At 42.8% G+C, this 9,159-nt stretch overlaps 1 pseudogene; it reads left to right on the top strand.

The window, feature by feature from the left end:
* The first annotated feature begins 602 nt into the window (after window positions 1–602).
* LOC100353166 (jupiter microtubule associated homolog 1 pseudogene) lies at window positions 603–1,090 on the top strand (annotated as a pseudogene).
* The last annotated feature ends 8,069 nt before the right edge of the window (window positions 1,091–9,159 follow it).

Raw genomic sequence — 9,159 nt, 5'->3', positions numbered from 1 at the left:
ACAGAGAACAGATGAAGAGAGAGAGAAAGGTCTTCCATCCACCGGTTCACTCCCCAGATGGCCTCAGTGGCTGGAGCTGTGCCGATCCAAAGCCAGGAGCCAGCTTCTTCCAGGTCTCCCATGTGGGTGCAGGGACTCAAGGACTTGGAACATCCTTCACTGCTTTCCCAGGCTATAGCAGAGAGCTGGATTGGAAGTGGCGTAGCCAGGACTTGAACCAGCGCCCTTATGGGAAGCCTGTACTGCAGGTGGCAGCTTTACCCACTATGCCACAGTGCCAGCCCCTAGAGACCACTTGCTTTTAAGTCTCTTAAGTAATCCCATTGCACAGGTAGGTCATGCCTAGGGCCAGCTGCCAAGGCTCTGGATGCCAGTGCCTCCTTCGTGCACACACATACCTCAGCGTGGCAGCAACTCTCTTTGGATGGTCCGGGGCTGGGGACCAGGGCTCTTGCCAGTGGCGTGGATGGAAACTCTACCGAAGGCAACTCAGGCTGACACCTGGTATTCAATAAAGGGGCCAGTGGCTGGGGGCGGAGGCTCTGGCAGCGGTAGCCGGCTGTGGGGTCTGGAGCGTCCCTGCGCCCCTGGGGTCGGACCCTTTCAGCGCTCTGCACCCGCGCCAGCCTACCTCGCTCCTTGGCGCCATGACCACCACCACCACCTTCAAGGGTGTCGACCCCAACAGCAGGAACAGCTCCCAGGTTTTACTGCCTCCAGGTGGTGGTTCCAACTTTTCATTAGGCTTTGATGAACCAACAGAACAACCAGTACGGAAGAACAAAATGGCCTCCAGCATCTTTGGGACCCCTGAAGAAAACCCCCCTTCCTGGGCCAAGTCTGCTGGTGGCAGGGAGGATCCGGAGCCATCGAGGCTGCAGAGAAGGAACTCCTCGGAAGCCAGCTCGGGAGACTTCTTCGATATGAAGGTTGAAGGTGTTCTTCATGAAAATGTGGACACAGACGTGCAAGCCAGCCTGGGGCACAGTGAAGAGAGCCTGTGCCTGCTGCACCTGTGCCCGGCCCTGTGGCCCCGGCCCCATGCAGGAGAAACCCTCCTGGTGGCAAGTCCAGCCTCGCCTTGGGTTAACTCCACCTGTCCTCAACTCTGGTGATTTTTTTTTTCTCCATGCTTGTGAACTGCACAACTTGAGCCTGACTGTACATTTTTTGGATTTGTTTCATTAAAAAATAAGCACTTTATGTAAAAACCAAACAAACAAAAACAAAACAAAACAAACAAACAAAAAAAAAAACACTTCCACCACTGCCTTGGTGGAAGTTGCAGAACTTTGCCACTGCCAAGCCACCAACAATAACTTAAGAAACCTGTCTCCAGGAGAAAGCCCTCAGCATCTTCGCTATCTATTTCTCATGTTGGGGGAAACTGCCAGGTGGGGTGGGAAAGCCATCTCAGGCAAATAAGCCTCTCCTCCTCAAGACTCACTGGTCGCTATGCAAGAGAAACGTGTTTCCTACCTCACGGACTCAGAAGCCTGTGCCACATGCAAAAACAGAGGAACAGCAGTGCAAAGAGGGAAATTATCTGACGGGAGAAGGAAGGACTTTCCAGACCTGCTTCAAGTTCTTTTCCAGGAGCAGGCGTGCCACAGCAAGGCATTTCCTTCCATGGTGATGACCATGTTTCTGTGTTTCTGTGTTTCTGTGTGTAACACATCCTTAAGCATCTTTTGTAAGGCTGGATGAGTGGTGACAAATTTTTTCAATTTCTGTTTGCTGTGGAAGGTCTTTATTTCACTTTCATTCATAAATGAGAGCTTTGCAGTGTACAGTATTCTGGGTCGACAGATTTTTTTTTCAATTAAGACTTGGAATACATCTCGCCATTCTCTCCTAGCCTGTAGGGTTTCTGATGAGAAGTCCGCTGTGAGTTTAATTGGAGATCCTCTGGAAGTAATCTGGCATTTTTCTCGTGCACATTTTAGAGTCTTTTCTTTGTTGTACTGCGGAGAGTTTGACTACAATATGTCATGGTGAGGATCTTTTCTGTCATGTCTATTATAAGCTCTTTATGCTTCCTGTTCTTGGACATCCCTTTTTTTTTCTCCAAATTGTCGCAGTTTTCTGTAACTATTTCACTAACTAGGCCTGCTAGTCCATTCTCTCTTTCCACAGCCTCAGGAATTCCAAAGACCTGTATGTTGGGGTCATTTGATACTATCTCTGACATTGTTTTTTAGTTTTCTTATTTCTTCTTCTTCTTCTTCTTTTTTTTTTTTTTTTGGTCTGAATGTAAAATTTCCAGACATTTGTTCCAATCAGCTATGTTTTCTTCTTCTTCTTCACCAAGTCTCTTCTTAAGGCTTCCCACCACATTTTTATTTGTTCTATTGAATTCTTCATTTCCAATATTCCATTTTGATTTCTCTTTAAAATCTCAATTTTGTGGGAAAAATTTTCATTCATGTGATGTGTGGATTTCTTTGGTTCATGAATTTGCTTCTGATTACTTCTAAGTAATCCTATGATCAATTTTCTGAATTCCGTTTCTGCCATTTCTTCAGTCTATTCATTTCCACATTCTAGGATTGAAGTATTATATTCTTTTGGAGGTGTCATGTTGTCTTCTTTTTCTTGTTTCTTTAATTGGTGCATTTATTATTAGGCATTTGTGGTGATATTTGTTTTTTTCCCTGATGGCTTTTATTTTTGAACTATAGCTCTGTGGTTTAGTGGAGTGTCCACTCTTTCAGTGAATACCCACAGGTGTGTGCCAGGTGTGGTCAGGGAGCTCTGATCAGTACTCCAGGGTGAGGGGAGTGTCTAAGGCGACAACCAAGTTGGGTGTGGTAAATTTCCTCTCTCTCTCTCTCTTTAATCAGAGGGGAGGTTTGTTCAGCTATGTTGGCATAGTCTCATGCTCACTTCTTCTCCTTAAAGGAGACCAATGCCTGGGTACTAGCCCCAGTGGGTACAATTTTCATCCATGCTGCCACAAGAACCACACAAGGACCACACAGTCCTCAGTGTGAACACAGATCCTGTGGCAATGACCCTCACCAGAGAATCAGGGAGCCCCAAGCATGTGGAGCCACCCACAGTAATTGCCCGAACTCTCAGCCACACCCTATGCCCTCCCATGCAGCCACACTGTTTTCACAGTTCCAGCACACAAGGCTTCCACAGCCATGAGCTCCCAACCCATGGTCAATTCTCCCAGCCAGACTCAGGTATCTCCTCTCTGCTGGTTGCTGAGCACACAGACATGAGCTGGCACAGATGTTGCTTACGTCCATAATGGTGCCCGCCCTCTCTCAGTTAGTTACAGGACATGGGTCCTGGATGGCTGGGGAGAGAGAATCTCGCCCCCCTTTTTTATCCTCTCTAGGTTGGCAGGTACATTGTACCCCACAGGGCTCCAAGCTGGACTCCCCCCAGGCTCTTCCCACAGCTTTATTGCCAGTGGCTTGGACTACTGCAGTCTGGTCTCACCTCACTCCAGAGCTGGTGCTGAAGCTCTCAGATGCCTGGGTCCTGAGTTGTGCGTGCCCATATTCTCCATGTAGGTCCACAGTACCCCTCGAATACTGTGCAGCTTCCTCTGTTGTTTTCTCCCTAACTCTTCCCTGAGACTGTGCTCTCTCCACTGTTTTTTTAAACTATCTTCCCCTAGACTAGAGCAGTAAGCTCCCTCCCTCACTATTTCTCTACCTTGACTCTCCAGTGAGTCAAAAATCTTGAGATGGAAGATTAACCTAGTTGTTCAGGTAAGCCCAGTGTAATCAGAAAGGTGCTTTAAAGAGGGAGACTTTTAAAAGTGCCTGTCATTATAAGGAGATGTGATGATGGAACCAGAAGCTGGAGGGATGCACTTTGAAGATGCAGGAAAGTCATGAGTCAATCAATGCAGATGGCCTCTAGCAGCCAATAAAGGGAGCAAAACCATTTCCCATATTGTCTCCTAAAGCCCTCGGAACAGATACTGCTCTGCCAACATCTGGATTTTAAACTTCTGATCTCTAGAACTCTAAAATAAGGCTTGTGTTGTTTTCATTCATTAAGTTGGTGGTAATTTGTTGCAGCAGTGATAGGAAATTAATACAATGACCTATGAAACAGAGCATATCCCCAAATAAAACATATATGTAGAAACCAACTTCAACATCTCTCATTATTGTAAACGAACCTAGAGCATCAAGACAAACTAAATTATTCAGTTTTACTCAGGGCCTTAAGGAAAATCCAGAACAAAAGTGAAATTCCCTTCCTTTGGTTCTATCTCTTTATCTTGACATTCAAAGTATTCTTCCTCAATCTAGCTAAACCTTCTCTACATAATCCCATTATTCCCATATCCCTACCTGTATGGAAAAGCAAGATACAGGACACATTCCCCCCTCTGAATGAGCCCCATCATACATATTTCACTATCTTGGTACATATACTTATGTGGAAAGACTTTTAAAAGCTCATGGAAAAATGGAATTAAAAGAAAAATTTATTTTGGTGCAAGAATTTTTGAGATCCTTACATAATTTTTTTCCACAATGCACATTTTGCATAAGTTTTTCAGTTCCTGAATGTTAACTTCAGTTCTCCTACAACAGGTGGCTGCTGACCTTGGAACTCTTGTGATGTCAGTACTACCGTTTAAAGTTTATGATGCAGATAAGCATCTTCCACAGTGCCACTTGGGATGCCCACATACCACATCCACGTCCGAGTCCACTGTCTGGTTTGAGTCTTGGTTACCTTACTTTTGATCCCGCTTCCTGCTAATGTGCCCTGGATGCAGCCGATGATAGTACTTGGGTCCTTGCCACACATGTGGTAGAGTCAGCAGCTAGAGTTCTGGGCTCCTGATTTTGACTTGCCTGGCCCAGCACTGTTGCAAGCATTTGAAGAGAGAAACAATAGATGGAAGATCTCTCTCTCTCTTTCTCTCTCTCTGTTTTCTGTCTCACTCTTTCTTTCCCTCCCTTCACTATAACCTTATCAACATTTGTTCATTTTCATTTTTTTTACTGTAGACATGCCAGTAGGTATGAAGTGGTATCTCATTGTGGTTTTCATTTGTATTTCTCTAATAGATAATGATACCACCATCTTTTAATGTACTTTATCAGCTATTTATATATCTTTTCTTAAAAATTGTCCACTTAAATTCTTGGCCCAGGGGCTGGCATCACGGCATAGCAGGTTAAGTTGCCACCTGTGATTCGAGCATTCCATATGGGTGCTGGTTCGAGACCCAGTTGCTCCATTTCTGATCCAGCTCCCTGTTAATATGCCTGGGAAAGCAGTGGTAGATGGGCCCTGTTCCCATGTGGGAGACCTGGAAGAAGCTCCTAGCTCCTGGCTTAGGCTACACCCAGCTCTAGCCATCACGGCCATTTGGGGAGTGAACCAGTGAATGGAAGATAACTCTCTCTCTGTCTCTCTCTGTCTCTCTCTTCTTCTCTCTATATATGATGCTGCCTTTCAAATAAAATAAATAAATAAATAAATTTAAAAAATCCTTTGCCCATTTTTTAAAAAATCAAGTTTTCAAAATTACTGTAAAGAACATAGCCTTTTAATTTATTTTTATTTTTTTGACTTTTATTTAATGAATATAAATTTCCAAAGTACAGCTTATGGATTATAATGGCTTTTTATTTAAGAACCTAAAAATGAGGGTACTAACCAGGTCTTGTTCCATTTTCCTAGATGTGTTTGCATAGTTCAGATCATCCAACCCATTACCACATCCCCTTCCTTACAGCAACCAAACTTAGGATGTCAACAGGAAATAAGTAGAGAAACAACTCTCAGCTCCAAAGAGATATGTGAGAAGGGTCAGTTGCTTCCTCCACCTTGCCACTCAGACCTCTGAGAGTCCTTGCTTAACTATTCAATCCATGACACCGAGATATATTTTTAACTCTGTTATTTTGTTCTATATTTTTCATAATACTCATTATTTGACATTTCTCATTGCTTGTTGATCTCTTCCCTTAGGGAATATGAATTCCACGAGGCCAAGGCATTTCCAGATAGAGTTTTATGCTGAATGCAGACACAGTACCTGTTATGTAGCAGACAGGGCTGAGCTTCAATTTCCAGAGCTCTCAGTCCTTAGGAAATGGCATTGGTCAAAGGAAGATGTGTGATATCAGTGAGATCTTTGTAGAAAAAAAAGTCTTCTGAAGTTACATTCCTTTATGTTATTTGTTTTCTGTTTTTAAGAAAATCTGCAAAACTATAAACACATCCAATAGTAATATCAGAAGCAATTCTATATTCCAGAAACAAATTTAATCAAAGAATATGGCAAAATAATTTAAAGTTAAGCACATTATGTCAGATATTTCTTTGTGCCAGAGTAAATAAAGTATAACAACTACTTCTTGTTCAGTTTTAGCAAATCTCAAGCTCGTTGTGTGCACTGTAGTATTTTTGCTGTCACATATAGAAAACATAGCATCTAGGGTCAGCATTTCGGCACAGTGGGTAAAGTTGTACTTACAACACCAGTACCCCCTATCAGAACACTAATTTGAGACTTAGCTGCTATGCTTGCAATCCAGCTGACTGTTAATGTGCCTGGGAAAGCATCAGATGATAGCCCAAATACTTGTGCCCCTTACACCCATGTGGGAGATCCAGATGGAGTTCCTGATTCCCGGCTCTGGCCTAGTGCAGCCCTGGATTTGAGAACATTTGGGAAATGGACCAGGGTACAGAAGATCTAGCTTTCTCTCCCTCTTAATCTTTCTGTGCATCACTCTGCCTTTCAAATAAATAAATAAAACTTTTTAAAAAGCAAAATAGAGAGTCTGATTCTACTTTGCTCCCAGGAAACAGCATTTCAGCAGCACTTTGCTAGTTATACTTACCTAAATTCAAATCTTAGCTTTGCCACCCACTACCTTGGCCAACTTGCATGGCTTATCTGAGCTCCTCTCCTATCCTTGGGAAATTGGGAACATTAATTCAGATCTATAGAACTTTTTATAAGTGGTATCAATATAAGAATATATCTATCAGGTACTTCCAATAATAGGTGATCAATAAATGTCAGGTTGTTAGTGGTTGCCTAGGGACTTAGTAGAAACAGAAGAGGCACGTTTATCTCACCCCAGCTTCCCCACAACAGCACCTGCTGCCTGACTGAGAAAGGGCAGGCACCATTTTGAGTCTAGGCAGGAGTTGCCGATAAATAGCTAAATAAATAAATAAATGTCAGGTGCTTTTCCTCCCTTCAAATGTCTCCTTTAGCTACAACTTTGTTATGGATATGTGGGAGGGAGAGCTATTGTATAAAAGAGTAGCATAAGAAAGACACTGAGAAAAGTAAATAAGGATCCCCATTTAGTTAGATACAAGTTCATGAAGGTGTTTAGGATCATGAGTGACTTGAGGATTCTACATCATTTCAGAATCTTCCCAATTTCCCCTTTCCAATGGTATTGGTTTTCCAAACTAAATTGGATGAGCATGTTATTTGGGAATAAACATTCTGGAACCCACTCTAGACCTCTAGGCAGAAGCCTCTGGATCCACATCTTAACATACTCCTCAAGGATCTTGGAGGTTGACCATAGAGAAAAAGGATGCTCTTATTTCTTTTCCAGAAAGACTTAAGACATCTTGAAGTTGAATATTTGACAGTAAGGGGGTGTGGTGGGCAGAGCTGCTGCCTGTGATACTGGCATCCTACATGAGCTCCAGTTCAAGTCCAAGATTGTTGTTTGATTCAAAATGAAAAATGCCCAATGCACTTGCTAGTCTATTATTTTTTCCCAAAAAGTATCTTTTAGTTAGTTGCTTGTCTTTCAGTAACTGTTGCAAATTAAGATGGTTAATATGCATTTAGATTTTTACAGCAGAGGAACAGTTTAAATAGACCTCTCTTAAGTTCTGGAAATAGAAGGTCTAAGGAAGGAAAACGGCACTAAGAGGTAAGAAAAGGAGAAACAAAAGAATTCTGCATTTCCCAAGTGCAGTGTTTGCCATAAGAACAATGTTTACTTTCTTTCCTTGTTTTTCCCACATCCCTCTCCTATGGCCCTTAATCCCCAACAGCTTTCACAGCAGGCCAGCTCCATCTCAACCATAACACCCCACCTCTGCTTAACAACCAAACCCCCTGTTCCTCCAACACAGTGCAAAAATTGCAGCTCCATATGAGGGTACTGCAAAAAGTTCATGGAAAATGGTATTAAAAGATGGCTATTTTGGTGCAAATATACTTTGAAATTTATGCATACATTTTCCACAAGGCACATTTTCCTTGAATATTTTGAAGGAAGAATACATAGGAAGAATGCCTTGATCTCTTTCAAAACCCTCTTATAGAGGGTTATGTACCTTGTTTTAAGGATGCTCTCATCCAAGATACAGGGAATAACTTAGAGACTACTAGGTAACATAGATGAAGTGAAGAAGAAAAATGACAATAAGATCTGATTATGGGAAGAAGGTTAGGTTTATAACCTTACGCGACTTTTCAAAATAATAAACAAGGGCCGGCGCCATGGCTTACTAGGTTACTCCTCCGCCTGTGGCGCTGGCATCCCATATGGGTGCCGAGTTCTAGTCCTGGTTGCTCCTCTTCCAGTCCAGCTCTCTTCTGTGGCCCGGGAGGGCAGTGGAGGAGGGCCCAAGTTTGTTATAGCTGTTGCTTTCTTTTGTTTTAATTGTGTGTAATTCAGATTTGTAAGAAATTTGCAAAAGTGGTGTGATGGATTCTATGTTTGTGTGCTCCTCCCCCACAAAATTCATTTCTGGAAATCTTAACTCCCAGTGTGATGATCTTAGGAATTGGGACTTCATGGATCTGATTGGGTCGTGCAGGAGGAGACTTCATGAATGAGATTTGTGTCCTTATAAAGAGACCCCAGAGGGATCTTTTGACCTCTTTGCACCATGTGAAGCTTATTAATATTTCTGAAATTAATAAGCTGTGTGGGTTCTTGCCACATATTCAGAGAAGAATTCTGAATATTGGCTCAAATAGACCAGGCAGCATGGTAAATTTTTAAGCTTTTTATTTAGTGAGAGAAATGCATGGGAGATTGAGAGCTTTAATCTAAGGGAGAATGAAAAATCCAGAAATTAAGTTGGGGTCCATACTGAACAGAGAGCAGGCCAAGAGCCACGTGCAGCACGGGCAGCCCAAAGGTGCCCCAAATGTGCGGACAACAAGGCAATAAT

Source organism: Oryctolagus cuniculus, chromosome 3 (assembly GCF_051225735.1).
Source record: "Oryctolagus cuniculus isolate XC-2025 breed Fujian yellow rabbit chromosome 3, ASM5122573v1, whole genome shotgun sequence".
Classification (NCBI taxonomy): Eukaryota; Metazoa; Chordata; class Mammalia; order Lagomorpha; family Leporidae; genus Oryctolagus; species Oryctolagus cuniculus.
The sequence above is the reverse complement of the archived record's forward strand: the minus strand, read 5'-3'. Positions and strand labels throughout refer to the sequence as shown.